The sequence below is a fragment of the Ammospiza caudacuta genome, chromosome 1 (assembly GCF_027887145.1).
Source record: "Ammospiza caudacuta isolate bAmmCau1 chromosome 1, bAmmCau1.pri, whole genome shotgun sequence".
Classification (NCBI taxonomy): Eukaryota; Metazoa; Chordata; class Aves; order Passeriformes; family Passerellidae; genus Ammospiza; species Ammospiza caudacuta.
Genome location: NC_080593.1, coordinates 101,375,418 through 101,388,778, shown reverse-complemented (window position 1 = coordinate 101,388,778; position 13,361 = coordinate 101,375,418).

The window sequence follows — 13,361 nt, the reverse complement described above, 5'->3', positions numbered from 1 at the left end:
TGTTCAGCTAGTGGGGCTAACCACACTTCTCCTTAGCCTAAATGGAAAATGGCATTTATTCCCTAGAAGACGTAGTAATTTTTCTTTCTTTCAGTAACACTTGTTTTACTTCTGTCACCTTGAAACTATTTTTAGACTTAAGCATGTTAGATATAAAAACATAATTTCCTTTGATCAACTATGGTGATAGCATTTATGTAGACACCCAATGACAGGGTTGCTTGTAGATCAATCACTAAGGTCAATAAGTGTTTCTGCAACTTAACCTTGTGCTGTGAGGTGGAACTTTGTTCTGTTATCTGGCTGGCTTGGAACAGGATTATACAAATGGCTGGTAATACACAGGCTTTAAATTTCTGAAGCTGGACAGAGGAGGAATTTTAAGTATTTGGATTTGAAGTTCTGATTCCTACACACCTGCTCAGAAGACTCCAAATTCTTATAGAAACCCCTTCCTCTTTTTTAACTCTCCAATTTTTCTTGCTTTTCCCACATTTTGCCCCCTCTGTGGCTGACTCCTTGAGAGCCCTGATTCAAGGGGTTTACTCAGACTATGTTGAGCAGAGTAAGCATAGTCCAAAAGAGTATTTTTTTTCAGAGTTATTACATTGCCATCACTTTCTGCAAGGAGAAGGGACAGCAAGAGAGCTCAGGCAAAAGGACCAACACTCAGGCAGAGCATGTTAGTTTGTACTTGTACTACAAAACTTACATAACTCCAGCTGAAATACAAACTTCGTTTTAGACACTGGAATCAGAAAGTAGGAACTAAGAGAGTAGCTCAAATTAGCATGATCATTTACTTGCTAGTCAAATAAGCAATAAAAGAATTTCCCAGCTCCTTGTTTGTCCTATGCTTAATAAAGTGTGAGATAATGAATTAGAACAAATTGCTTATTAACAGGCAACAGCTTTGTCAAGGGGATGTGTTGTCATGAACTACCAGAATGAGGGATAGATGCCTATAAAAATGTCATGTCCAAGTTGAAGCCAGAGCTTAGAGATTAGCTTATAATCACTTTTTTTGTACTGTACAGTGAATAGTTTTTACAAGTAAATGACATGCCATTCAGTCCTGCTGTAATTAAAGCAGGCTAATGAGACATGCCAGGCAGTGCTCTGATGGGCCATTATACCAATTTGTAAAATGATGTATGGCAGGCAGCAGAATGAATGCAGGGTAGACATACAGACCACCAGCAAGAGCTCAGGAGTCTGGGAAATCCTGAACTAGTACAAATACATGAACAAGCAATTGAATTCTGATATCAATTGGTATGCTGATAGAGACAGAAAAAAGTGACTCAGCAAAGGCTTTGTGTGGCGTTGCACACAAAAATATTTCTGCTCTCCTGTCAAGATGACTGATTTAGCCAGAAACTAATTTGTAAGGAGCAACAGGTCTACTCTGTAGTGTTTTAGCACTGCCAGAGAATCACTTAAAAACCATTTGATTCAGCTGTAACTGCTCATTGTTGGCTTTTATGCATATAACATAACATTTTTTTCTGCCTGTACCATAAACCAGGAAACATTTTTTATAACATAACATTTTTTTCTGCCTGTAGCTGTTATTATTTCATTGGTAGGTCCAGGTTGGTTCTTGTCTTTCTGTCCTATTCCTATGCATCAATTGCATTTGTACACAGAGCTGATCTGATGGGGTGTCTCTAAAATTTCCTCTTACTTCTTTGCTACAATGAGTTCCTCTCTGATCCAATTCTCCATGGAATATAATTGCAGAATGCCTTTTCTCTCATTTTCCCAAGGCCATAGGTTTCTGACTTAGTTCTTTGGACAATGCCTGTACAGAGTCAAGCCAAGAGAGCCATTCTTCAGCCCAAACATTGTAGATTTTGATCAGAGCCTTCTTGACATTAAAAAGTGCTGGCAAACCATGTTCTCTATTGATATAAATAGGAGCATGGTGGGAAAGGGAAAAATGAAATCACCAAAAATTTATTTCATGCCTTCACAAAGTTTTATTTCCAATCCTCCTCTAAATCTTTTCATTTGTTTCCAGAGGCCAGAAAAGAGAAAATGATCAATAATTTTAAATTGTATTTTGTTTTGAATTTTGAATCATTAATCAAGCATAAAATAACAGGTATTTCCTTAAACACATCAGAACTCTGATGTAACTGGAAGGACACAATAACATCATGGCAGTAGGTTTTATTAGTAGAAGACATACTTGGCTGATGTAGCTGTTAAAATCACACTCAGTATATATTTAAATTCCGTTTCTTGCATTTACCATTCACAATTAAAATTGTGATATAATTATTTTTGGAGATCCTCAGTACTTGAATACCTTTAATAATTTTTCAAGTGTAAATTGTCACAGTGGTCCATGTATCACATAGCCTCTGTTCTGCAGGATATTTAACTCAAAAGGCTTTAAAACCTCACATTTGGAGTTTTCCCTTTCCCTTTCATATCAACAGGAACACTGTGAGTACTGTCTATTTAGGTTGTGTGTGTCTATTCTATTGTATTGTGAGTACAGTAATTTTAAAGTGGTTTTAAATAAGGCAAAGACTCTTTAATGCAAGAACCCTCTATCTTCATTAACACCTCTCCATCTCCCAAAATAGAAGGGGCTGGGAATTTCTAAGGAGGCTACAGAGAGCCAGGGTGTGCCCTTGATCCAAAAGAAATGGTGATTTTTTTCATCCCTAGCCTTTCTAGGCTCCCTTTAAAACTTTAACTTCTGACTCTTTTCAGTAGGGTCCAGGGTGGAAAATACTGTAAAAAGGGTCAAGTTTTGTTACAGACCTTTGGGAAACAGAAGCAGATGGCAATTGGGACTCGCTGTATGCTGTGTTTAGAGGAGTCACTGTCCTTTCCAGTTTCTGATGCTACCAAAGAAACACTTGTGAAATACTGATCTAGTCAAGACTTCCTGTGCTGGAGGTGGCCTATTTTTGCTGCTCTCACTGTTTGGCTTGTTAGTGGAGCTGTTAAACCTTCTTTCAGGAGGGAGGTTAACAATCTAAGGGAGTGGTTTGTAACTGTGGGGTATTTTTTATCAGCCGGCACAATTATTCTGTCAAGTTAGTTCACAGTCCAATCAGTTCCTTCATGTTGATTTTGCAGATGGGATGTAATCAGGATGCAGGCTCATCATGTGGTCCTATTAATTCTCAGGAGCCCGGTGGTTACACAGATGTCAATCTTGAACATGTGATTTTTTCCTCCTTTGGTACTTGTCATTGTCCCTTTGCTGAGAGGTATCACATGTCTGAAGATTTGTGGAGATAAAACCAGTGATGCTTGTCTTGAGGGCACCAGGATGTAATGGGGGCTCCAGGACAGAATGTATCCCTTTTACTCAGTCCCCTCTTTTCTGGCCCAAGACCAGGGCTGGGTTTCCTCACAGCAGCTTTTCTTTGGAGTTCCACACTGCTCAAATCCAAGGCTGCATTCTCCCAGGACAGGGTAATTTGCTTCTTGTCTCCAGGGTCACCCTGACAAAAACCACTGAGCAGTCCAGAGCACTAACATGTGTGTAGCATCCTTTTCCAAGACTGTGTATTAAGTGAGTGAGAAAAGATGCTTTGTGAACTGTGTGTAGCTTTTTGAGGTGCTAATGTAATCCTAGTAAAATTTAGGCACTCTAATATTCACAACAATTATTATTTTTATTGGGCTCTTTCAAAAAAATTAAAGGTGTGTGTTTTATGATGCTGACCACATAATCAAATGCAGACTTTTAGACATCTGCAGTCTCACTCTTAAAACTGAAGTAATGCTGAGGAATAGCTTTAAAAGTATAACTGTCCCTTGCTACCAGAAAGATGAAGGAGAAAATCCTGGTGTGAGGTCTGGCTGGGATGGAGTTCCTATCAGCCTGAATGACGATAGAGAAATGTGGACAAAGGATTAATGGAATTAAGGTGTACCAAAATCTAACAGTTTAGGTTTTTCTTAAAGAAAGAAATTCAGTGTCTGGTTGTACAATTAGGCTGTGATACTTAAGCGTTATAATATATACTCTAGTTTGAATGAGGGTATTTTCCAAGTACCATATTTAATACTTTAAGCATTCTAAATTATTTACTGTAATCTCTCTTCTGCACAGGCTGAACTCTGAGGGCACTATCTTACCATTTATTATAGAAGAGTTAGTTGCATTGCCCAGTGGCAGCATACATGCCAAAATAAGAGAAGGAGTACCACAAAGAGTATCTAGACAAAGCAGTACTGCCAAAGTCTACAGGAATTCTGGAGAAATCAAATATAGAAAGTATTTGTACAGAGTCTTGCTGGGTGTGACAGATTGGTAGAGAGATGAGTCTTGGTCAGGTGTGAGAAGTATGACACTGATTATGTGGATGATTATGATTAGGTTTATTGCTTGTACAGTATTTAAACATTGCCCGTGCAGAATCTAATACACGCAGGTCTAGAGGATTATAATATAAGCAGGTTTGGCTAGAAATTTACAGATTTACAGTCTTTGGCCTTGCAGAATACACAAACAAAACACCTAAGGAGCTACTTTAGGATTTTATCTCTATATGTGATCAGATCTCAGAACTTCTACTCACCCATCCAAAACTGTGTTCTGCATCTTCAGGCTGGATGTATCCTGAAGACATCCCTGTCGAAGGAATTATCCACCACAAGCTGCCTGCAACCTCAGGAGACCAGTTTGTCCAGTTCTCCCAGTATCCAGTAGCACTTTACAACCTTTTGCAGGCAGATGTGTACCATGTGTATCAATCATCACACCTCCTCCATTTCTGGAATGTATTAATAATGCAACTCTCCAGACAGTTCCTTCTGCAATTTCCACCTGATGTTCTTTTCTTAGGATGAGTCAGACTGCCCATCAGAGACAGCAAGGGTTTGTGTGTGTGTCTGTAGGACAAACAAAAAAGACCTGATTGTTCTTTGTTGCTGTCACACTGGTATCAGTGCAGCTGTGCTTTGCATTTGTGACAAAACCACTTAATAATACACCATTGTTTTGGTCACTGCTGAGCAGTGCTGCCACAGCACCAAGGTTTTCTCTCCAAACCACTCCTGCAAAGGCCAGTAGGCTGGGGATAGGCAAGAGGTGTGAGGGGACACTGCTGGGCCTGCTGATCCCAGCTGACCAAAGGGAGGTCCCACACCATATGATGTCAAGCTCAGCAGTAAAAGCTGGGGGAAAGGAAGACATTTGTGGTTATCCTGATTGCTATGGTGCTTGTTTTCCCAAATAATCATTGTGGATGCCGGGACCCACCTTTCCTGTAGGAGTCTGGACATCTGGTAGCCAATGGGAAGTGATGAATTAATTATTTTTGCTTTGCCTCTGTGCAACACTTTTGCTTTTCTTATTAAAATGTAATTATCTTGATCCATTAGTCTTCTAACCTTCCTGATATTTTCTTCAGATACCACAGCAGGAGTGTAGGGCAAATGTCAGGCTGGATTTTTTGTTGCTAGTCAGGCCCAACCCACCATGGTACAACAAAGATGAATTTTAAGAAGCTACTGCTTTTAGAAATAATGCCTTAAGGCACCCTACTAAAACTAATATTAACAGATCTGATTTTTTAAAGATGATCTATATTTGGCAGTCCTTGAAAATCAGATCCCTCCTAGAATCCTGCAAGTATAATGAGCATTTAAAGTCATTTCTATTAGCTGCTAAATTTATTTGTGCGCATGGATATTTGAATAGCAGTGTGTACTACAATACAAGGAGTAACATGAGACCAAGATGAGCAAGTTTAGAAGTCTATAAGTTACAAAGCTAAAGGCAAGACTATTGCTGGTGACTGCCTTTATATAATATATTTGTGCTCCGCTCACTGAGTAGTAACACAATGTGATTTTTCACAGCTTTTGCAGACACATCTCTTCTGGAGTATGTGTAATCATTACAGTGATCTACTTCAGCACAGCTACACAGAATAAGGTTTTGCTGCCTTGAAATGCAATTAAACACTTGTGAAATATAGTGAAGATTCTGTTTATCAGTACATTACTTAAAGTTTCAAAATTTGGTTGCTGTGCAGTTAGTGTAACGAAGTGCAAATTGGAGTGCAGCATAATTATGACTCTTGTTATTGTGGAGGCAATTAAGACTGGATGGAAAGGTGCTAATTACTGTAGCTGCTTGAAATGTACCACTTAGTTTTTCACCTTTGATAAGTTTAGAGAAGAAAGCAGACTTTTTGATGAACTTGGTTACCTGGGTTCAGTGTTAACTTCAGTAGTGTGGGCAGTTTTGTAGCAAATTTATCCTTGGTACCTCTTTACTCACTGCTGTTCCAACTCCAGGAATAGACTTCTTTTTTCACTGCTGACTTTGTAAGAAGCATTTTTTTTTTTGCGAGACTTGGATCACTTTTTATTACATGTTCAGAAAGAAACAAAAACAACTAAGAGAAAAAAAAAAATAAGTATTCAGTTATTTTTTCTTTGACATTTATACATCCACTTGAAGTTGCTGAGAAGGAAATCATTGGGTTATTGCATTAGTTTTGGCTGGGATAGAGTTAATTTCTTCATAGTAGCAGGTATGGGGACACGTTTTGAATGTATGTTGCAACAGTCTGATAGCTCAGGGACATTTTCATTATTGCTGAGCAGCACTTGCATGGTGTCAAGGCCTTTTTTGCTTCTCCTACTGCCTTGCCAGCAAGGAGAATGGGGGCGGGGGGGGGAGTTCAAAGACTTGTCAGTGGACACCGCCAGGAAAGCTGACCCTAACTGGCCAAAGGGATGTGGTGAATGACCTTGGGAAGTGGTGGCTGAATTCCTTGCTCTGCTTTGCATGTGGATGTATTTTGCTTTCCCTACTAAACTCTTGTTATCTCAACCCATGAATTTTCTCACTTTTACTCTCTTGGTTCTCTCCCCTGTCCTACTGGGAGCAAGCAGCTGTGTGGTGCTTAGTTGCCAGCTGGGGTTAAACCCCTAAAATGGAATAATTTAAAATGAACAAGGTCTCTATTACCTCTTCAACATCAGTAAAACAAGCAACCACTTAAGAGAATATCTGATTGTACAAGTTTATACTGCAATAACGGCCGCCATATATACCCAAGGATATCAAACCTTACCTAAAACTTCAATGTGCTTTTGAGTAACTTTCCATGACTGTTTTCCAAGGCAACTTCCAGTAACTTCTGCTGAGGCGACCTTTAATAATAGCGAAGAAACACAGAGAGGCAAAAGGAGTTAATTTCTGGACAAGGCTTCGCTCAGACCTGAAGGTCACAGCAACCTCTTCAGTGCAATATTTCTCTTCCATCTGTTTGAATCTGTTCCTTGAAACTTACAGTTTCCTAATCCGTGGTCAAAATGCCCTTGAAGAGAAAAAAGACATATTAGAAAGCAAATTGGTTTGAACTACTTGTGGCCAAATTTACCATTATTGCTTTAAAGATTGGGCAGAATGCTCCTGTGAAAAGCTGAAGGATGGACTTTTCACTGAAGCTGTGTCTTGTTGATGTTCTGAGAGCTCCATTGCTTTCTCTGAAATCAGTCAGTATTTCTGTGTGTGAGGATAGGTTGTTTTGCTTTCTCTCTCATTAACAGTTGAACTAGACGTGCTGCTAATTCACAACTTAAAGCAGATGTATTAAGAGGTATCTTCAATTGTATCTATCTTCAGTTGCTCAGAAAATTTTGTCTTAAAAGCTCCCATTTTTTTAAACTGGATTTTAATAGTAAAATGGTGGTTTTGAAAGGTGACAAATTATTTCAGTCTTGTATACTTAAACTTCTCTCCTGATTGAAAGCAAATAGTGGAGTTTAATCTAACAGGAAAACTAGAATTTGCAAAATACTATTAGTTTGTTGATACTATTACTAAGAAACAAGCCCACTCATCTTATGGATCAAGCAGAAGACACTGGCTTCACAAAAGCTAATTAAAACAGAAATCCTAACTTTCAAGGCTTGGGAATATTATTTACAGCTGGGTGTTCCAGTTCTTGCTCCTGCCCTGCCAGCATTGCTCACTTGGTGAGTGCTGCTCCATGTCCTAATGTTAGAAATGGGATCACACTCCCAGTACTAAAAGTGATTTTGGCATTTATTAAAAAAAAACAAAAAACCAAAAAGCCTCAAGTGTGGGCAGAGCAGGAGTGTTCCCATTGAGGATGCTGCAGCGCCGGCACTGGGTTTTCTTGAGCAGCAATATGCCCAATGTTCCAGGTTGAGCAGCACAGATTCACTGGTCAGATGCCCCTTTTTTATCCTGTTTTTTGTCACTTTGGATTGGTTTCTGCTTGAATCCTTCATTTGCATGAAGGTTGAAGGCTCTTGATTGGCCCATTACAGTTCTGTCCAGGCTGGCTCATTTCACTTGGGGGGTGGTGCACTTTACTCAGGTGTGTGGTATGTTGAGAACTGCATTTCTTATAACTACCCTTTTAACCCCTTTTACCATAACCAAACTAACAGTCCATGCTTAACAATTATCAACTATTTTACAACAGTTTCAAACCTAGTTTTGACACTGGACAGGAAGGGAAGCTACTAGAGCTGGTGTTTTCAACCTTTTGCTCCATCTGACACACTTTCTATCATGGTTACACTGAGATTGGGATTGAAGGTAGAATAAATATAGCATTAGCTGCATTTTAGCCCTGTAAGCATGGCCTTGAGCAGTAAAGGAGATGCCTACATCTCATTGAAAAGCCTTGGGGCCCAAGCTCTCGCTCAGGCCAGTGGTGCCTGAGTGCCCTTGGAGTCGGGGCTTCAACTCCAAGCCTCCCACTTTCTAAGTAATAGTAGTTGTTCATCCAAGAGACTACTGTAGGGGATGCTATTTGTTGAGTCTACACCAAAGCGAGCTCTCTGGATAGGGAAGAGGATCAAACAAGTGTAAGTCATGATCTTTTAATAGCAGCCATTCATTAGGACCCTCCTCTGAGACAGGAGAATCTGGTATTATGGGCCTGCTTCCCTGGAAAATGTGTTTTATCAGCGCTGGATTCACAACAGCAACAAACCTCAGAGCACTCAACTCTTCTTCCTCTTAAAAAAGTAAATATGTGGTCTTTCAGGCAGCTAAATGCTGTGATTTGCTCTGGGTCAGGAGAGGAGGAGTGCAGGTATCATTTTCATCCTTCTGTTGGGCATGGTCACCTCATTGCCCTCATCTACTAATTGGCTCCCTCAGGTAATCTGAGTGAGCTCTTCCCTTTGTTATTGGGCTGTGCTTTGGTAGATACAAAAAGCATTTGCAATGCTTCTGTATTCCTGCTAACAGATGTAATTTGTTAGCAAACACATCAACAAGTAAGGTCAATTGTATTTATTTTATGTGTTTCTGAGAAGCATTTAAGATAATAGAGTGGTTTTGGTGTCTAAGGCTGTGGTTTGGCAAAGATTTCCCATGGTGGAGTTAGCCTTCAAGTCAATACTTAATGACCCAAACATATGTCCTGAATCTTAAAAGCAGTAGTCGTTCTGCTGTTAATAAAATTCTATTCTGAAATGTCTTATGGGAAAAAAAAAATCAAAGTTTTCTTAGGTCAGCTTCAAGAAAGACAAAATCAAAAGTTAAGTATAAAATAAAAGTGGGCTGGCAGAATAGAAAAAAACGGTCAGGGCTAAAAGATAAAGATGCAATGTATTTTGGCATTATTGGCTGTGTGTAATGTACACATATTCACAAAGAAAAAGCCTTATTAACACAATTGCAAGTAGTTGGCACATTAGCCTGCAACGTTAAAATTGGCAAGAATCTCAGCTGGAAAGGATGTAGGGGCTGCAGCTTGAATTTGCAGTAAAGATAATGTTCTGATCTCTGTTAGGAATCTGGCTGTGATGCAAAGCTCTGATGCAACACAGGCTCATTCAGCTGGTTCAAATTTCTTTAAGCAATTTTGATAGCTTAACTTGATAGTGTCAGGCTTCAGGGCAGTGCTTATTGCCTGTCCACCCCGTTCTGTGCCAGGTCAGACACTGATCATCCACTGTAGGGCATAAACTCTACATTGGGCTAAATCCAGCACTAACTATCAGGATAAAAAAAATACATATCTATTCCACAGAAACAGGAGTCCTGAACTTCCTCTCACTGTATCCTCTGACTTGTAGAGGATATTGCTTCTCAGGCAATTCCCATGGCCTTCTTGTTATTCTCTGGCACTTTGTGAACCTGCTGTGATAATCTTAAAATAATTTTGAGACTCTTCTTGCATCTAGTTACTGACAAATTTACTACCTTTTAAAGGACTAATGAAGAGGTGGAAATTTCATTAGTTGATTAAATTATCTCTCTTATAAATGCTGTAATATTAAACTTTCATTTGCCTTTGTATTTTAATTAATTGTATTATTTATAACTGAGAAGCACTGTGATTTTTTTCCTAGTCTTGCTTAGCCTGCTGAAAATAGAATTTTGTAACCCTGAAAAAGTAGGCTGTTTACTTGTGTTACTGTTCTGTTTTCTCATGGCTATAAGTCCCTATGTTAGTAACAGTTAATTTTAACTCAGCATCAAAAAATCAGTTTATTGCAAACCTCAAATTAGCCAAACACGCTGAAAGAGAGAATTGATTTTCTTTAGTTTTTTTCTCATTGTGTCTTAAGACAAAGCTCCAACTGTCCTACTGTTAAGGCTGAATTCATGTTGTATTGGGAAGTATACTTTGTGTTTCCTGTTTGCCAGAAATGGTGGTATCATTGAACTTGATAATGCTGATCCTGCAGGTCAATATTAATTCTGTTTGTAAAATTGAGATGTATACTGACCAAGTTTCTTTCTCATTGCTGGAAATGAGGCTTCTTTTGTTTCATCTTTTGATTAAGAGCCTGTGAACTTGCTCTCCCTGCAAATTTTTTTTCTGGAGAAAAGTTAGGAGATTTGCAAGTTCTCTTTGGCCTTGTTCTAATTCGCTTAAATCTTTGGATTAACTTGTCCCTTACTGTTGAAAAAAATATTTGCATATATATAAATTTAGTACACAGCTACTACTTTCACTGAACCTTTTTTTCTCCCTGGAGAGGCCATACCTTAGCTACAAATCTGTGCATCTGTAGGTATTTAGACTTTAATTGTTCCCTGCTGGCTTTCAGGAAATTTTCTGTATGAGCTGATCATTGACAGACCAGGATATATCAACAAAAGCATACTTGGTTTTAGGAATCAGAGCCATGTTCTGTAGCTGTATGTGACATTATTGGAGTTATGCTAACATGGGCAATCCTTGCTGTTTAAATCTCAATTACAACATTGCTGGTGGGTTTATATGTCCAGACGAGAGTACAAGGAATACAGACAGTCTCCAGAGCTAGAGGGTCGTGTTGTTCTGCTGGTCCATCAATGTGTCTTACATGGGCACGTGGAACAGAAGCTCCTGTCATGTTCTGGTGAAGGATCTACACAATTGTATCTTCCCTCTCAGCTCCCCAGGGTATTTCTTGAAGAGTGCTGGAGTTTTCTGTCAGCCCTGGAGGCCATGAAGGCTGGTAACTCAAGTACAGATTCACAGGGGGGGGAAAAAAAAGGATTTTTCCTTAAGATTAAAGCTTAATTTTTTGCCCAGAAGTTTCAGGGATTTATCTATCATCCCCCAAATGGAAATATTTCAATGCCTGCTTTCAATTAGCCATTGAATTTGGTGTGCATGGTAGGTATTCAATGTCTTTAATAAGCACTTTGACAAGGATGGAGGTATTCACCACTTTGAAGGCCGTGATCTTTAGCCAGCATTGACCTCCACCCTATAATTAATGAGGAGCTCAACAATAAAAGTAATGAAAGTTGTAGATACCAAGCATTATTTTTTTCTTTTTATTTATCAGCCACTGGAGATGGAATGAAGAAATATAACTTAGTTGAGTAACCATTGCATAAGTCCATCTCAGCTCTTGCAGAAATTGATTTCCCAACTAATCCAATAGCAGATTTCTTGGAGACACAGATCTGCCATCCCTCTTAGCTGAATGATTGAGCCATGCACTGGCTCAGGGTTAAATTTCACCAGAACCAGAGCTTGCTTGTTCTCTCTCTGAAATCATTTGGTGTTTCTTGTGTTATGATATGTTTCTTTGTTTGAGTGGGGAGAAAGAAAGGAAAGGGGTTTTTATTCATGTTTCAAAACAAGCTCAAAGGAAATGATTGTATGATCTTTTGTAACTAGGCACTTTGTAAACCCAGGAAAGCCAGGAAGGTGAATCATAGCAGCATCCTCAGCAAATCAGCATCACAAGAGTTTTCTCAGGTTCTGCTTCACTTTTAATAGTGGATCAGACACCAAGAACATCAGGACACATTTCCTACTTTTGTGAGGGATTAATGATGCTTGAAATTTTAAATGCCAGGAATCTGGGAGGACCATGAGAGTCACTTGATTTTTGTATGCCAGCAAACAGCTTAGCATTGAGGACAATGTTTTATTGTAAACTGATTTAAGTTCTCAATAGTACAACTGCATGCACTGGTTACTGCAGTATAGAAGATATTCTGGGTTCAGATTTGATACTGAACTGCTTTCCTTTCTGCAAGTCTCTTTGCTTCTGGCTAACATAACTTAACCGTTTAAATTTTGACACCTTTCATTTCAGCCATAGCAACATTCCACCCTTTCACTCCTTAGCAGGTGAATACTAGAAGGAAAATAGTTGCAAGGTCTGAAATAATATTTTTTTCTGTTAGGATACAGTGATTAAAAAAAGATCCTGACATAACAAGGTACTGTTTATTGCAAGACTTTATTGCCAAAAAGATCAGAAAACATAGTGTAGTAAGGGACTGACAGAAAGAATTTGAGTTCTGAGCTAAATGACTGTTATAGTTCTTCTTTTTGCACTTAGACACCTCATTAAATAGGAAGTAGCTGCATTTTTTGCCAACCTGAACAGGGAGTGAGGAAAGAACCTATATATGAGTACAGAGAGGTAGCACTGAACACTACTAGAGACAAATGTTGATATTATAGCCTGGGTGTTCTTGAAAATTGCCTGTGTAGCACATGGATCCATGCTCAGTTACCATGTGCATCGAACAGAGACATTTACATTACCTTGACAGGAGCAGCATGCACACATTACTGCATCTGCAGTTTTCTGTGTGTAGCAAGGTCTCTGTGAGATGGAGAATTAAGGATAATTCTCACTGTGCATCAAATTGAGGTTTTTCTTCAGCTGCTTTGTTACCTTTCCATGTTCATGCTGTGCTGAAATGCCAACACCTGACTAGGGAGATAGCACAGGACAAAGAGACACTGAGTTGTCAAGGCTCTCGGCCCAAAGCAAGCCAGGATGGGGAGTGCAGTGCTCCCAGGGAAGGGTTCATGCTGTGCTCCTCTGCTTATCTGGAGGAAAGGAAGATGGAAGTGAGCAGCTTTTCAAGGGATCTCTTTAGACCAGTACTTTATAAAAAAATCAGAAATCAGAAT